This window comes from Calliopsis andreniformis, unplaced genomic scaffold (assembly GCF_051401765.1).
Source record: "Calliopsis andreniformis isolate RMS-2024a unplaced genomic scaffold, iyCalAndr_principal scaffold0041, whole genome shotgun sequence".
NCBI lineage: Eukaryota > Metazoa > Arthropoda > Insecta > Hymenoptera > Andrenidae > Calliopsis > Calliopsis andreniformis.
Genome location: NW_027480450.1, coordinates 2,873,587 through 2,883,221, shown reverse-complemented (window position 1 = coordinate 2,883,221; position 9,635 = coordinate 2,873,587).

The window sequence follows — 9,635 nt, the reverse complement described above, 5'->3', positions numbered from 1 at the left end:
GATTGAGGATTGAGGATTGAGCATTGAGGATTGAGGATTAAGGATTGAGGATTGAAGATCGAGTATTGAGGATTGATGATTGAGGATTGAGGATTGACGATTGAGCTTTGAGGATTGAGGATTGAAGACTGAGTATTGAGGATTGAAGATTGAGGATTGAGGATTGAGTATTGAGGATTGAGGATTGAAGATTGAGGATTGAGGATTGAGGATGAGGGCTGAGGGTTGAGGATTGAGGTTTGAGGACTGAGGACTGAGGATTGAGGATTGAGAACTGAGGATTGAGGATAGAGGATTGAAGATTGAGGATTGGGAATAGAGGATTGAAGAATGAGGATTGAGTGTTGAGGATTGAGGACGAGGACTGACGCCTGAGGGTTGAGGTCTGAGGATTGAGGATTGAGGATTGAGGACTGAGGATTGAGGATTGAGGACTGAGCATTGAGGATTGAAGATTGAGGACTGGGGATTGAGGATTGAAGGTTGAGGATTACGGATTGAGGATTTGGGATTGAGTATCTAGGATTGGAGATTGATTATTGAGGATTGAAGATTGAGGATTGAGGATTGAGGATTGAGAATTGAGAATTGAGGATGAGGACTGAGGGTTGAGGATTGAGTTTTGAGGAACGAGGATTGAGGGTTGAGGATTAAGGACTGAGGATTGACGACTGAGTATTGAAGATTGAGGATTGATTACTGAGGATAGAGGATTGAGGATTGGGGATTGAGGATTGAGGATTGAAGATTGAGTACTGATGATTGAATATTGAGGATTGAGGATTGAGGATTGAGGATTGAGGATGAGGGCTGAGGGTTGTGTGCTGAGGTTTGAGTATTGAATCCTGAGAATTCAGGATTTTCTATTGAGTTCGAGAATTGAGGATTGATGGTTGAGTATTGAGGATTGAGGATTGAGGACTGAGTGTTGAGGATTGAGGATTGAGGATGGAATATTGAATATTGATGATTGAAGATTGAGGATCGAGGATTGAGGGTTGTGGATCGAGGACGAGGACTGAGGGTTGAGTATTTATGTTTGAGATCTGAGGATTGAGGATTGAGGATTGAGGATTGAGGACTGAGGATAGAGTATTGATGATTGAAGATTGAGGATTGTGGATTGAGTGTTGAAGATTGAGGATTGGGGACGGAGTGTTGAGGGTTGAGTGATGAGAATTGATGTTTGTGGACAGAGATTTGAAGGTTGCACATTGAGTATTGGGTATTGAAAACTGTGAATTGATGATATTCTATTGAGGATTGAGAATTGACAACTGATTCTTGAGGACTGAGGTCTGAAGATTGAGGATTCAGGATTGAGGATTCAGGTTTGAGGTTTGAGGGCTGAGGATTGAGGATTGAGGATTGAGGATTGAAGACTGAGGATTGGGTATTGAGGATTGATCATTGAGGATTGAGGGTTGAGGATTGAGGATTGAGGATTGAGGATTGAAGACTGAATATTGATGATTGATGATTGAGGATTGACGATTGAGTGTTGTGGATTGAGGACGAGGACTGAGGGTTTAGTATTGATGTTTGAAGTCTGAGGATTGAGGATTGAGGATTGACAATAGAGGATTGAGGATTGAGGATTGAAGATTGAGGACTGGGTGTTGAGTATTGAAGAATGAGGATTGAGTATTGAGGACTGAGGATTGAGGATTGAAGATTGAGTATTGAGGATTGAAGATTGATGATTGAGGTCTGAGGATTGAGGATTGAGGATTGAGAATTGAGGATTGAGGATTGAGGACTGAAGATTGAGGATTGGTTATTGAGGATTGAAGAATGAGGATTGAGTGTTGAGGATTGAGGATTGAGGATTGCAGATTGAGTATTCAGGATTGAAGGTTGAGGGTTGAGGATTGAGGATTGAGGATTGAGCATTGAGGATTGAGAATTGAGGATTGAGGATTGAAGATTGAGTATTGAGGATTGATGATTGAGGATTGAGGATTGAGGATTGAGCTTTGAGGATTGAGGATTGAAGATTGAGTATTGAGGATTGAAGATTGAGGATTGAGGATTGAGTATTGAGGATTGAGGATTGAAGATTGAGGATTGAGGATTGAGGATGAGGGCTGAGGGTCGAGGATTGAGGTTTGCGGACTGAGGACTGAGGATTGAGGATTGAGTACTGAGGATTGAGGATTGAGGATTGAAGATTGAGGATTGGGTATAGAGGACTGAAGAATGAGGATTGAGTGTTGAGGATTGAGGACGAGGACTGACGGCTGAGGGTTGAGGTCTGAGGATTGAGGATTGAGGATTGAGGACTGAGGATTGAGGATTGAGGACTGAGCATTGAGGATTGAAGATTGAGGACTGGGGATTGAGGATTGAAGGTTGAGGATTAAGGATTGAGGATTTGGGATTGAGTATCTAGGATTGGAGATTGATTATTGAGGATTGAAGATTGAGGATTGAGGATTGAGGATTGTGAATTGAGAATTGAGGATGAGGACTGAGGGTTGAGGATTGAGGTTTGAGGAACGAGGATTGAGGGTTGAGGATTGAGGACTGAGGATTGACGACTGAGTATTGAAGATTGAGGATTGATTACTGAGGATTGAGGATTGAGGATTGGGAATTGAGGATTGAGGATTGAAGATTGAGGATTGGGTATAGAGTATTGAAGAATGAGGATTGAGTATTGAGGACTGAGGATTGAGGATTGAAGATTGAGTATTGAGGATTGAAGATTGATGATTGAGGTCTGAGGATTGAGGATTGAGGATTGAGAATTGAGGATTGAGGATTGAGGACTGAAGATTGAGGATTGGTTATTGAGGATTGAAGAATGAGGATTGAGTGTTGAGGATTGAGGATTGAGGATTGCAGATTGAGTATTCAGGATTGAAGGTTGAGGGTTGAGGATTGAGGATTGAGGATTGAGCATTGAGGATTGAGAATTGAGGATTGAGGATTGAAGATTGAGTATTGAGGATTGATGATTGAGGATTGAGGATTGAGGATTGAGGATTGAGCTTTGAGGATTGAGGATTGAAGATTGAGTATTGAGGATTGAAGATTGAGGATTGAGGATTGAGTATTGAGGATTGAGGATTGAAGATTGAGGATTGAGGATTGAGGATGAGGGCTGAGGGTCGAGGATTGAGGTTTGAGGACTGAGGACTGAGGATTGAGGATTGAGTACTGAGGATTGAGGATTGAGGATTGAAGATTGAGGATTGGGTATAGAGGATTGAAGAATGAGGATTGAGTGTTGAGGATTGAGGACGAGGACTGACGGCTGAGGGTTGAGGTCTGAGGATTGAGGATTGAGGATTGAGGACTGAGGATTGAGGATTGAGGACTGAGCATTGAGGATTGAAGATTGAGGACTGGGGATTGAGGATTGAAGGTTGAGGATTAAGGATTGAGGATTTGGGATTGAGTATCTAGGATTGGAGATTGATTATTGAGGATTGAAGATTGAGGATTGAGGATTGAGGATTGTGAATTGAGAATTGAGGATGAGGACTGAGGGTTGAGGATTGAGGTTTGAGGAACGAGGATTGAGGGTTGAGGATTGAGGACTGAGGATTGACGACTGAGTATTGAAGATTGAGGATTGATTACTGAGGATTGAGGATTGAGGATTGGGGATTGAGGATTGAGGATTGAGGGTTGAGGATTGAGGATTGAGGATTGAGGATTGAAGACTGAATATTGATGATTGATGATTGAGGATTGACGATTGAGTGTTGTGGATTGAGGACGAGGACTGAGGGTTTAGTATTGATGTTTGAAGTCTGAGGATTGAGGATTGAGGATTGACAATAGAGGATTGAGGATTGAGGATTGAAGATTGAGCATTTGGTATTGAGGATTGAACAATGTGTATTGAGGATTGAGGATTGAGGATTGAGGATTGAAGACTGAGGATTGGGTATTGAGTATTGATCATTGAGGATTGAGGGTTGAGGATTGAGGATTGAGGATTGAGGATTGAAGATTGAATATTGATGATTGATGATTGAGGATTGACGATTGAGTGTTGTGGATTGAGGACGTGGACTGAGGGTTTAGTATTGATGTTTGAAGTCTGACGATTGAGGATTGAGGGTTGAGAATAGAGGATTGAGGATTGAGGATTGAAGATTGAGTATTTGGTATTGAGGATTGAACAATGTGTATTGAGGATTGAGGATTGAGGATTGAGGACTGAAGATTGAGTATTGGGGATTGAAGATTGAGGATTGGGGATTGAGTATTGAGGATTGATTACTGAGGATTGAGGATTGAGTATTGAGGATTGAGGATTGAGGATTGAGGATTGAAGAAGTGAGTGTTGAGGATTGAAGATTGAGGATTGAGGATTGAGCTTTGAGGATTGAGGATTGAAGATTGACGATTGGGTGTTGAGGATTGCAGACTGAGTATTGAGGATTGAAGGTTGAGGGTTGAGAATTGAGGATTGAGGATTGAGCATTGAGGATTGAGGATTGAGGATTGAGGATTGAAGATTGAGTATTGAGGATTGATGATTGAGGATTGAGGATTGAGGATTGAGCTTTGAGGATTGAGGATTGAAGATTGAGTATTGAGGATTGAAGATTGAGGATTGAGGATTGAGTATTGAGGATTGAGGATTGAAGATTGAGGATTGAGGATTGAGGATGAGGGCTGAGTGTTGAGGATTGAGGTTTGAGGACTGAGGATAGAGTATTGATGATTGAAGATTGAGGATTGTGGATTGAGTGTTGAAGATTGAGGATTGGGGACGGAGTGTTGAGGGTTGAGTGATGAGAATTGATGTTTGTGGACAGAGATTTGAAGGTTGCAGATTGAGTATTGGGTATTGAAAACTGTGAATTGATGATATTCTATTGAGGATTGAGAATTGACAACTGATTCTTGAGGACTGAGGTCTGAAGATTGAGGATTCAGGATTGAGGATTCAGGTTTGAGGTTTGAGGGCTGAGGATTGAGGATTGAGGATTGAGGATTGAAGACTGAGGATTGGGTATTGAGGATTGATCATTGAGGATTGAGGGTTGAGGATTGAGGATCGAGGATTGAGGATTGAAGACTGAATATTGATGATTGATGATTGAGGATTGACGATTGAGTGTTGTGGATTGAGGACGAGGACTGAGGGTTTAGTATTGATGTTTGAAGTCTGAGGATTGAGGATTGAGGATTGACAATAGAGGATTGAGGATTGAGGATTGAAGATTGAGGATTTGGTATTGAGGATTGAACAATGTGTATTGAGGATTGAGGATTGAGGATTGAGGATTGAAGACTGAGGATTGGGTATTGAGTATTGATCATTGAGGATTGAGGGTTGAGGATTGAGGATTGAGGATTGAGGATTGAAGATTGAATATTGATGATTGATGATTGAGGATTGACGATTGAGTGTTGTGGATTGAGGACGTGGACTGAGGGTTTAGTATTGATGTTTGAAGTCTGAGGATTGAGGATTGAGGGTTGAGAATAGAGGATTGAGGATTGAGGATTGAAGATTGAGGATTTGGTATTGAGGATTGAACAATGTGTATTGAGGATTGAGGATTGAGGATTGAGGATTGAAGATTGAGTATTGGGGATTGAAGATTGAGGATTGGGGATTGAGTATTGAGGATTGATTACTGAGGATTGAGGATTGAGTATTGAGGATTGAGGATTGAGGATTGAGGATTGAAGAAGTGAGTCTTGAGGATTGAAGATTGAGGATTGAGGATTGAGGATTGAGGATTGAGGATTGAAGATTGACGATTGGGTGTTGAGGATTGAAGAATGAGGATTGAGGATTGAGGATTGAGGGTTGAGGATTGAATATTGAGTATTGAGGATTGAGAATTGAGGTTTGAGGATTGAGGATTGAAAATTGAGGATTGGTTATTGAGGATTGAAGAATGAGGATTGAGTGTTGAGGATTGAGGATTGAGGATTGCAGATTGAGTATTGAGGATTGAAGGTTGAGGGTTGAGGATTGAGGATTGAGGATTGAGCATTGAGGATTGAGGATTAAGGATTGAGGATTGAAGATCGAGTATTGAGGATTGATGATTGAGGATTGAGGATTGACGATTGAGCTTTGAGGATTGAGGATTGAAGACTGAGTATTGAGGATTGAAGATTGAGGATTGAGGATTGAGTATTGAGGATTGAGGATTGAAGATTGAGGATTGAGGATTGAGGATGAGGGCTGAGGGTTGAGGATTGAGGTTTGAGGACTGAGGACTGAGGATTGAGGATTGAGAACTGAGGATTGAGGATTGAGGATTGAAGATTGAGGATTGGGAATAGGGGATTGAAGAATGAGGATTGAGTGTTGAGGATTGAGGACGAGGACTGACGCCTGAGGGTTGAGGTCTGAGGATTGAGGATTGAGGATTGAGGACTGAGGATTGAGGATTGAGGACTGAGCATTGAGGATTGAAGATTGAGGACTGGGGATTGAGGATTGAAGGTTGAGGATTACGGATTGAGGATTTGGGATTGAGTATCTAGGATTGGAGATTGATTATTGAGGATTGAAGATTGAGGATTGAGGATTGAGGATTGAGAATTGAGAATTGAGGATGAGGACTGAGGGTTGAGGATTGAGTTTTGAGGAACGAGGATTGAGGTTTGAGGATTAAGGACTGAGGATTGACGACTGAGTATTGAAGATTGAGGATTGATTACTGAGGATAGAGGATTGAGGATTGGGGATTGAGGATTGAGGATTGAAGATTGAGTACTGATGATTGAATATTGAGGATTGAGGATTGAGGATTGAGGATTGAGGATGAGGGCTGAGGGTTGTGTGCTGAGGTTTGAGTATTGAATCCTGAGAATTCAGGATTTTCTATTGAGTTCGAGAATTGAGGATTGATGGTTGAGTATTGAGGATTGAGGATTGAGGACTGAGTGTTGAGGATTGAGGATTGAGGATGGAATATTGAATATTGATGATTGAAGATTGAGGATCGAGGATTGAGGGTTGTGGATCGAGGACGAGGACTGAGGGTTGAGTATTTATGTTTGAGATCTGAGGATTGAGGATTGAGGATTGAGGATTGAGGACTGAGGATAGAGTATTGATGATTGAAGATTGAGGATTGTGGATTGAGTGTTGAAGATTGAGGATTGGGGACGGAGTGTTGAGGGTTGAGTGATGAGAATTGATGTTTGTGGACAGAGATTTGAAGGTTGCACATTGAGTATTGGGTATTGAAAACTGTGAATTGATGATATTCTATTGAGGATTGAGAATTGACAACTGATTCTTGAGGACTGAGGTCTGAAGATTGAGGATTCAGGATTGAGGATTCAGGTTTGAGGTTTGAGGGCTGAGGATTGAGGATTGAGGATTGAGGATTGAAGACTGAGGATTGGGTATTGAGGATTGATCATTGAGGATTGAGGGTTGAGGATTGAGGATTGAGGATTGAGGATTGAAGACTGAATATTGATGATTGATGATTGAGGATTGACGATTGAGTGTTGTGGATTGAGGACGAGGACTGAGGGTTTAGTATTGATGTTTGAAGTCTGAGGATTGAGGATTGAGGATTGACAATAGAGGATTGAGGATTGAGGATTGAAGATTGAGCATTTGGTATTGAGGATTGAACAATGTGTATTGAGGATTGAGGATTGAGGATTGAGGATTGAAGACTGAGGATTGGGTATTGAGTATTGATCATTGAGGATTGAGGGTTGAGGATTGAGGATTGAGGATTGAGGATTGAAGATTGAATATTGATGATTGATGATTGAGGATTGACGATTGAGTGTTGTGGATTGAGGACGTGGACTGAGGGTTTAGTATTGATGTTTGAAGTCTGACGATTGAGGATTGAGGGTTGAGAATAGAGGATTGAGGATTGAGGATTGAAGATTGAGTATTTGGTATTGAGGATTGAACAATGTGTATTGAGGATTGAGGATTGAGGATTGAGGACTGAAGATTGAGTATTGGGGATTGAAGATTGAGGATTGGGGATTGAGTATTGAGGATTGATTACTGAGGATTGAGGATTGAGTATTGAGGATTGAGGATTGAGGATTGAGGATTGAAGAAGTGAGTGTTGAGGATTGAAGATTGAGGATTGAGGATTGAGCTTTGAGGATTGAGGATTGAAGATTGACGATTGGGTGTTGAGGATTGCAGACTGAGTATTGAGGATTGAAGGTTGAGGGTTGAGAATTGAGGATTGAGGATTGAGCATTGAGGATTGAGGATTGAGGATTGAGGATTGAAGATTGAGTATTGAGGATTGATGATTGAGGATTGAGGATTGAGGATTGAGCTTTGAGGATTGAGGATTGAAGATTGAGTATTGAGGATTGAAGATTGAGGATTGAGGATTGAGTATTGAGGATTGAGGATTGAAGATTGAGGATTGAGGATTGAGGATGAGGGCTGAGTGTTGAGGATTGAGGTTTGAGGACTGAGGATAGAGTATTGATGATTGAAGATTGAGGATTGTGGATTGAGTGTTGAAGATTGAGGATTGGGGACGGAGTGTTGAGGGTTGAGTGATGAGAATGATGTTTGTGGACAGAGATTTGAAGGTTGCAGATTGAGTATTGGGTATTGAAAACTGTGAATTGATGATATTCTATTGAGGATTGAGAATTGACAACTGATTCTTGAGGACTGAGGTCTGAAGATTGAGGATTCAGGATTGAGGATTCAGGTTTGAGGTTTGAGGGCTGAGGATTGAGGATTGAGGATTGAGGATTGAAGACTGAGGATTGGGTATTGAGGATTGATCATTGAGGATTGAGGGTTGAGGATTGAGGATCGAGGATTGAGGATTGAAGACTGAATATTGATGATTGATGATTGAGGATTGACGATTGAGTGTTGTGGATTGAGGACGAGGACTGAGGGTTTAGTATTGATGTTTGAAGTCTGAGGATTGAGGATTGAGGATTGACAATAGAGGATTGAGGATTGAGGATTGAAGATTGAGGATTTGGTATTGAGGATTGAACAATGTGTATTGAGGATTGAGGATTGAGGATTGAGGATTGAAGACTGAGGATTGGGTATTGAGTATTGATCATTGAGGATTGAGGGTTGAGGATTGAGGATTGAGGATTGAGGATTGAAGATTGAATATTGATGATTGATGATTGAGGATTGACGATTGAGTGTTGTGGATTGAGGACGTGGACTGAGGGTTTAGTATTGATGTTTGAAGTCTGAGGATTGAGGATTGAGGGTTGAGAATAGAGGATTGAGGATTGAGGATTGAAGATTGAGGATTTGGTATTGAGGATTGAACAATGTGTATTGAGGATTGAGGATTGAGGATTGAGGATTGAAGATTGAGTATTGGGGATTGAAGATTGAGGATTGGGGATTGAGTATTGAGGATTGATTACTGAGGATTGAGGATTGAGTATTGAGGATTGAGGATTGAGGATTGAGGATTGAAGAAGTGAGTGTTGAGGATTGAAGATTGAGGATTGAGATTGAGGATTGAGGATTGAGGATTGAAGATTGACGATTGGGTGTTGAGGATTGAAGAATGAGGATTGAGGATTGAGGATTGAGGGTTGAGGATTGAATATTGAGTATTGAGGATTGAGAATTGAGGTTTGAGGATTGAAGATTGAAAATTGAGGATTGGTTATTGAGGATTGAAGAATGAGGATTGAGTGTTGAGGATTGAGCT